Source organism: Plectropomus leopardus, chromosome 8 (assembly GCF_008729295.1).
Source record: "Plectropomus leopardus isolate mb chromosome 8, YSFRI_Pleo_2.0, whole genome shotgun sequence".
Classification (NCBI taxonomy): Eukaryota; Metazoa; Chordata; class Actinopteri; order Perciformes; family Serranidae; genus Plectropomus; species Plectropomus leopardus.
The window spans coordinates 32,160,590-32,169,575 of NC_056470.1; positions in this window are offsets into that span (position 1 = coordinate 32,160,590).

The following is an 8,986-nucleotide window of genomic DNA, read 5'->3' on the forward strand; positions in this document are numbered from 1 at the left end:
GGGTACTTGGCTGGAGTAAGATTTTGATATTATGGTCTATTCACCCCGCACCTCTGGAATTGGGGTCTGGAGGAATCTTTGACTGTTTGTGTTTGTTTATTTTTATAAACAAGCTAAATTTTCACGCTTTTATTGCACTCGAGCACATTTTTTTAATTCAGTGTTCACATTCTTATCACCCACGCTCTAGACTGATAAATAGGGCCACATATGTATAATGTGTATGTTTGATTTTGGGGTGAAGTTTCCCTTTAAGTAGAGGATCTGAATCAAACAGTGATTCTTCATTAAATCACTAAAAGTTATAATCCACAGGAAACATGTCTTAATTTTTCTTTGATGTCAATGTCCACGCTTAGTTTGAGTTTGAGTTTCTTGGAGTAACTTTGTTAATTACCCATGTAGGTTAAAATTTATAAAAGTGTTGAAGCTTGATGGCGTTTCAGCCCAGAGATGGTTTTAGTTGGACTGGATCCTCAGTTATAAAATCTTTTCCCCCTTTTTTTTAACATGCAGCCAAGCACCTCAGGACTGCATGTTCAAATTAAAACTACAGCGTATGCCCAACTTTTTTTTTTCTTGTTCCATTGCCCAAATGCGTAAGTTATACCATTAAAAGAAACCATTTAACTTAATCAGTCCCATGAAAACTGAAATTCCACTCCAGAATCAACAGAGCTGCCTGCTAACCTTAACATTTGTGGTCTTTCCTCCTTTCTTGAAGCCAGCTATGGAGCCCCAGCTGGTCGGCTGCCAAATCCACAATCCAATCAGAGTCAGGGTGAGTTTTGAAATTTACTTTGCATTTTACAAGGTTTGGATTTTCAGCTCTTAAAAGAGGTAGCTTACAGCTGTTGCGTAACATATCCAGGCTAATTATCACAAGGTCGGCGCATTTTATCTTTGGCACTTCAAGACAGGAATTTGTTTCCAGCTTGGAAACATCTTACACGCTGCTCCCAATGGAACAGAGCGAGAGAGACAGAGAGACAGAGAGACAGAGAGGGAGACTACTATGACTGCGCTGCAGAGTACACCACAAACTGTCACAGGGTCCTGACTGGAGCACTTAATACAGATGATAGCATGGAACCATGTGGGATCCATATCCAACCTTCAGGCCAGGGCTGGCGACCACATCAACGAGGTCGCTGGGCCTCGGCCAGTTTCCTGGAGAGAACACTGAACTCCTGCTGCTGCACAGTTTGGGCCCGAGGTCAGCTGTGCCTCCTGCGTCACATCTGATTGGTTAAAAGGCCTAATGAACTTAGCTCGTGATAATTTGCATAATGCTCCATGGGTGCCCCAGGAATGATGCCGTCTTCACTTGTTTCTCGGAAATATTGTACTTCCCAGTTGTTGAGTCGAAAATATGACATACCATAGACTTTATATAAAGACTGACGACATGAGAGTTCCCTTAAAGTGGATCGCCCCCTGGTGTCTGACTGCAGTATAGGTCATAAAGCCCGCCTCTCCATGTTTGTGAAGAAACATAGGCCAAACTAAAAACTCAAAGTACACGCCAAATAATTTTTTCCCAAAGACAGTTTTAGTCATGTAGTTTTCATCACCCTGATGTTTGTTCAAGTGAACATTTTTATGACAAATTCGATTTTAACAAGTTATCTAATATTACAAAAAGGGGGCGTTTCCACTATGAACGACAGCTGTGACAGCCAATCCATGCACTTGCATCCAACGGAGCTGCTCGCCATTGGTCATTCGGGTGTTTTGGCAGGAGCTCCCCCACCGGGGATATCGCTACTGCGCAGACTCCGGCTCCCCATGACGTCACAGCCGTATCTGAGATATTTTAGCTTCATATTTGTGGACTTGGATTTGTGTTAAAATACATCAGTTATTATCCCACTTGTAACTTTTGAAGTTTTTCTGTGTCTGGAGGCTAGAAAAATCAAACGCTAAAAATAAGCAGACCCGACTGATTGTAAACTGAGACTTTGTTACTGCGTTGCATATTTCTCTCGTCAAAAGTTTTCAGAAACATGTTTTAGCTCACCATTTAACTGTAATATGAGATTGCCCGACGCTATTGTTTCACACAGACCAGTCCACATTACGGCACCATCCAGTGGGAGCGTTTATTGGTCCACTATGGCGCAGTGCATTCAGGTAGTTGTAGGTTTTCTATCTCTTGAGCAAAAGCGTCCTTTTTCTCTGTTTTCTCCGGTCATGTAGCACCAATGACAAAAGTATTTGTGTCTTTCTGCTGCAGAGACGGCCTAGTTTTACATGAGGACTCTGAAATACTACTAAGTGTTTTTAAGGGTTTGACTCACCAGGTTCTTTTGTTTTAGGAGACCTCTGCGGATAATTCAGCTCCCGGTAAAACCCTCCTGAATGTCTAAATCGTAAGTTATTTGAGAAAAAAAGTTGAGCTTGAGTTGATAAGCAGCTGCTGTGCTTAAGGCCCGTCTCTGATTAACAACCTAACAGCTTTGGAGAAACATTGATTTGTAACGTGAAACTGCATAATTCAGTGTTTTTACCGCTTTTAATCACCTGGTCTGTTTGTTCTGGAGAGGAAGAGACCGCTACAGATAATTTGGCTCCTGGTAAAAACCTTCTCAATGAAAACTCAATTTTAACAGGGAGAAGTTTCAACTGGTTGCAATCTGTAATCCTCACTGCCAGATGCCTTTTAATCCTACACACAGCTCCTTTAAAATGATCAAACAATAATTTTGTGGCCCCCCTGCAGCCGCTCAGAGGACCCCCTCCTTTAGGATTATATGTCTCATTAAACTCGTCTGCTTAGATGCAGCGAGCTGTTTTGAAATAACAGAAACCCTTGATGACCGACACCAAATAACGAACAAGCAAGTGGAGATGAAGTGTTTACTACACCCTGTTATGGCTCTGTGTAAACACTGGATTTTGGCAATGACAGGCCGCCTCACAGAAACATTGCAAAGCATGAACACACACCCTCCTTTGGCACTATTTATAGCTGTGTGGGCCTGGAATGCTTTGATTTGTCTTAACACCCATGACTGTTAAAGAAGAGCTGCAGATGTGTTTCCCTGCCTCTCCCCGTGATCTCTAATGACACTGCTTAATGCCTCCCAAAACAACCCAACGAAACCGCCAAATCGCTTTAAGACCAACTGGATTAAATGCATTTTTTAACGAGTGATTAATTGTGATTGTTGAGGCTGAAATGCAGTCGGTTGTTGTTATGAATGAAGCTGCAGTGGGAAGAGTGAGTTGAGGAACTTTGTTTTGACTACCAAATGTTGACTTTTGTGCATCCATATTGCGCCGATAATAGGTACAGAGAGCTGTTGAAGTTATGAAATACTGTAGGATGGAATTGGAAACCTGGACAAGACAGAAAATAGTGTCGAGGAGGTGAGGGGGGGTTATATTGTTTCATGGGATTTCATAATGCTGCGCTCAAAAGGGGAAAAATCCATGAGCGCGTCGGCCACTTTTCCACTGGATTTAAGACACTCGAATTCTTTCTACAAACATTCGAATATCGATCAGAATCCTGTTACATAAGCAGGCGGTTTCATCCAGCGTGGATGTATGTAGTTTCCATGTTGATGGAACGTATTAGTTCATTCATACAATTCGGAAAAAGAAGGAAAATGTTTTCCAGGGATCTCAAGTTGTGGCAGGAAGGAAATACGATTCCTTATTGCACAATGACATGCCAGCACGGCCCCGACTGAAACCGTGTCTGCAGCGCTCTCAGCAGCTATACAGACCCATTTCAACATGCTGCTTCATCATTAACAGATAATCCTCAAATTCATGAAATTTACATTCATTCCTAACTCCCTGAAACCTGAGAGAATTGGCTGGACTTCTTTCAAAATCAGGTTACAAGTTGCAGGAAAGTTTCCTGGAAATGAACAAAAAAAAAGAAAAAAAGAAAAAAAAATGTCAAAAAAAACCCATTGGAAAACAAAATAATAAACAAGATTTATAGTTTAAGAAGTTAATAGTAATAATAATAATAATATAGTCATAATATATATATATAGTATAGATATAGTTCTAGAGACATTTTTCCCTATTCGCTCTCTCTTTAAAAGCTAAATTTCAGGTCTTTCAGGTGTAATTTCTTGCAGTTTGAGGGTCATTTCTTGCCAAGTTGCTCATTGCCTTTTTAGCCATATCGTCAAAATAAATCACACCATGTAGCTCACGTTTCATTGGTTAAAAAAAGGCATCTGATGTTGATCCAGGTAACCAGGTAGCTCCAGGTAGCTGTAACTGTAATGTTTAAAGACACATAGTTAAAAACGATGGTCCAACCTATCTGACGTTTCTGCTGTGCTTATTTTATGCACTTTGTTGCTTTGCTGTCATCTTTGATAAACCAAATCTGCTGTCAGGGAAGTAAAGCAATGTACGACAACGTAATGAAACAACTGCTGCATTTCCTGTTGCATAAATTAACATAGCAGCCAGCAGACTTTTTCTCTAAGTGAGGAAGAATTGCACACAAGACTTAAAAAGCTCCATTGTGGGCTTTATTTTCTACTTGTTTTGTATCTGTGAAATTAAAGTAAATAAAAGCTCCATTTCCAGGAGCTCCGTGTTGCTGTGACGTATACATTTTTGGGGAAGTGAATGTGATGCGTATGGGTTAAACATCTACACATCAAAGAAAAAACAGAGTCCGCACAAACTGTTTTTTCTTCTCTTGTATTAGGCCCATCTCTTGTACAGCACCAGACTTTTCCACGAGAGAAGAATAAATCCTGCTTAAGTGTATGAGAGTATTTCCCAAGATGACGAACTTTTATTCATTTTTGGATTCTTTGTTCACTATAAAAGCATGTGAGAAAAACGTTTTTCCAGAATTTAACCTAACTCAAGGTGAGTAACTGATATTCAAATGATCATTTTGTAGATGAAGAATTCCTTTAAAGTGCATTTTTTTAATAGTTTGTAAGCATAACATCTGATAAGTGACCCAACCCCCCGAAACTCTGAATTCAATCAGCAGTATAGAAAATGGATAGATGATTTACTCCTAATATTATTGCAAATTTAAAGTTAGTAATTAGACTTAATGCACAGGAGAAAAGCACAATGTCCCTGGCATATAGGAAAGCAGATCAAAGACCCAAATGGAGGCAAAAGTCCATGCCTCCCTTTGCCCCCTGAATTTCCTTGGAAAGTTTTCCATGAGACACGATGCAATGCACCATTTCCATATCAAAGTTCCACTGCTTGGATTTAAGAGCTCAATCACACATGTTACACTTGGAAAACTGAATCAGGGCAATGCTCTAACCCAGACAACTCTACCTCAATGAGCTGTTTTTACAGTGATGGAAAATACTGCATGAACTTGGAAAAAGTGGGTTCTCTGAGAAAAAAAGAAGAAGACGGAAGTGCAAAGTCGGCCGTCTGGACACAGGCGGTTTTCCTTTCTTAAGCGTGTGCCGTATTCATTTACTCATTCATAATTTGAGTTGCATAAGCGTTCCGTAACAGTGGAGGAATTTACATCTGGTAGACAAGGCTGCTGGATGGTTAGTTACCCCCAAAACGACGGCGACGGACACTGCGGTTTACAGACTCATTGCAGTCACCTTGTTCACCCAGCAGTCTAGCACTGGCTCCCTCGCTCAGACTAATCCATGTCTCAATCCAAAACAGATCCTCTGATTGCCACCCCCCCTCTCTCAAGTACACACATTTTCCTATGAATGGCCTCGGGTCTGACATGACTGATGTAAGCACGGGATCAGTCACTGAGGCTATACAGAAGGCTTAGCACATAGATCACAGTGAAGATTGTTCGAGACTCAGACAAAATGATGATGTTCACTGGATTTGTTTCAAATCGCTGGATGGTGTGTGTCAGGGACGCAGGAAGTCTGTCACAGCGGGGGGTCCTGGGGGAAAGTCTTTAAAATGACATCATACTAAATGTTTTTTGTATTAATCCCAATGGCCAGGATCATGTTTGATAGCTATAAACAACATTTGACAACAATTTCAGAGCATTTTACAGACAGCCAGCTTGAACTAATATATTGTATGTATGTCAAAGCAGCCTCAGCGATGACATACATAAGAACATGACGTACTTTTACATAACTTTTTACAAATGGCCTATTAATCTACAGCGGCAGTACTTACAGTTACATTATGTACTCTTTGGTACACTTGAAAAACTCTCTCTATAACGCACCAATGTGTTCACATATAGAAAACTCTAAATAGAATATATGATACAAGAATAATGAACTAATAGCTGAAAACTGATGGCTTTGTACATTTCTTCAAATGGCTGTTCTATTACATTTGTATGTTGGTATGTAGTGGATGTAATGAAACTTTATGCTTAGCACTGCTGTTTGGTTTATGCACAAAAAACATTTGGTTATGGTAAGGAAAACACAGTTTTTTTGTTTTATAATATCCGCTTTTGGTGGCACAATCCTGGCATGAAGCTTTTTGTGGTGATATACCAGCTGGAAATGCAGAAATGCCAGGTGAAAGTTCTCGTTGCGCTATCCCGGCGGGAAACAGAACGATGTATCGTATAAAACAACCTCTTTTTGTGGCACTATTCCAGCAGGAAACATAGCGATGTCTTTGTACAAAGAACAGCTTTTATAGGTAATGTCCTGGCAGGAAATAGAGCGATGTACTGGTAAAAAATACAACCACTTTTCATGCCACTATCAAGGCAGGAAACAATGTGATGTCTCTGTAAAAACAACAGCTTTTTATGACACTATATTGGCAGGAAATGCATTGATTGACTGGTGAAAAACAGCTGCTTTTCATGTAACTCTCCCAGCAGGAAATGCAGCAGTTTCTCGGTAAAAACAATCATTAAATCACTAAAAACAACTGCTTTTCTTGGTACCATCCAGCAAACGCAGCAATATCTCAGTAAAAGTAACCTCTATACTGATTTGTGATTGTGATACATATGTACGTCTCGTGAGTACAAAGCCGTCGTCCAAAGGTTCGAAAAATCTGCCTACCAGCACCTTTAAAACCTGGATATTTGGAAAGTAGATTCTCAGTTTGTGTAAGTTCAAAAGGGGAAATGGTTTTGCTAAATCCCATCATACATTGCTGGATTTTCATCTTTTAAGCCGTAATTGGATTCTATACTATAAGCACGGCACAGCACTAACGGCACCACAGCAGGCATCAATTCATGGCACAGAAACAGAAATGTATAGTTTGACTTGGCTCCTCTGGCTGGCTTTTTTTCTCCAGCTTCCTCTCCTGGGCAATATGTGGACTTGTTAATGTTAAAACAGCTTCAACTACCTGTTTCTTTAGTTAAGCAAATGTATTCAGGGCCGATTTTAAGCCTTTCTGTGTGTTCCTGACTTTGTGAAAACACCCCAATTTATAACTCATGATTGTAAAACAGTGGCAGCTCACCAAAAGCAACGATCTGTGACATAAAGTTTTGCCTTCCTGCTCAGATGAAGCACATAAAAAGATCAGTTGCTGCTAGACAAGGTTCAAACATCTCCTTTAAGGTCAAACGAGTTCATGTTGTCGGATGATTTGAACAAACTTCTCCCAAAGTTTCATTCATTATCTGTTTGGAAATAAAAAGGGAACCTCAACAGACGAGACATGACTGGACTTTTTTTCCCACCCAACTGCTGATGATCTGACAAAGCTATTAATACACTTGACGAACATAAACTGAGACATGAGTCAGACGTGTATATTGGATTTATTCACATATCGTTTGCCAACACAAAGAGACACAAAATGACAAAAAGACACAAAATGACCACAGAGCCAATAACTACACAGAGACCAAACAACCTAAAAAGACACACAAAATGACTATAAGGAAACACAAAGTGGAGAGAAACAACCAAGGGCAAAACAACAACCAAACAGAGACCAAAACAACCCTTTGAGACACAAAATGACCTCAAAGAGACACTAAATGACTACAAGGAGACAGAAAATAAATCTAAAATCAGGAAAAAAAGACACAAAATAACCTCAAAGGGACACAAAGTAACTACAAAAAGGGCCAAAAACAACAGCAAAAATTACACCATAAATGAGGTCAAATCACCATAAAGTTTGTGTAGGTGGTGCGGCCATTTACATGCCTGTGCTCACTGTCAAGATGTGTCTCTCAAAAAAGTTCCTATCTTGGACTTAATGGATAAAGTTTGTATGTGTCAGTGACCTGAGGACTGGGAGCTGGTGTGTGTGTTGACACACCCTCCACAACACCAGCAACTAATAACGTTTGTTGTGGAAATGAAAAAGTGAGTCTGTATTTTTTTTTTTCTTTGCGACAGGAAACATAAAAAAAACTTCAGCACAGATGAATCCAAAATATCAGAATCCTGTTTTTTCCTTGGATGCTACCTTATGTAACTTTTATTGCAATGGAGAATTTGTCCTCATGACTACTGGGGTCAGTCTATGTAGTGGTCTTGTTCAGCCCTTTTTTTTATTTCCAGTCAAGTATCAGAAGATGCAGCAGATTTCCATGAGGAAATGGAAACGGATAGTAGCTTCTTCCTTCAATGGGAACAATGGAATTCTCTATATTCCATGTTCAAACCCACTTAAATTGACTCTAAACACAAACATTTTAAAGTTAAATCTGAAAACAGCTGTAGACAGAGCAGTTCAGTAAACTGTGTTAAGTAAACTCTATGTAGTGTATCCTGTAATCAAACTTCAGAGCTATTTCTCTCTTTTTTTTTCTCTCCCTCTCTCTCTCCTACAGTGTCCTACAGTAATTTCTTCATCCCTACAATGAAGTTCTTGTGTGCTACTGTCTGAGAGAAGCCGCAGAAATGCCTTGGCGCAGGAGCCGGAGACGTCATGGATTCCTGAGTGTGGGGCTTTGCAGGAAAGCCCTGAGTCTCCGACATGGACCGGCTCCAGGTTTCCATGGCAAAGGCGCACAAACAGGAGGAAACACTGAGGGAATCCCGTTATTTTACAGCATTGGAGCATTATAAACACCCAGAGCGGGGAAGGA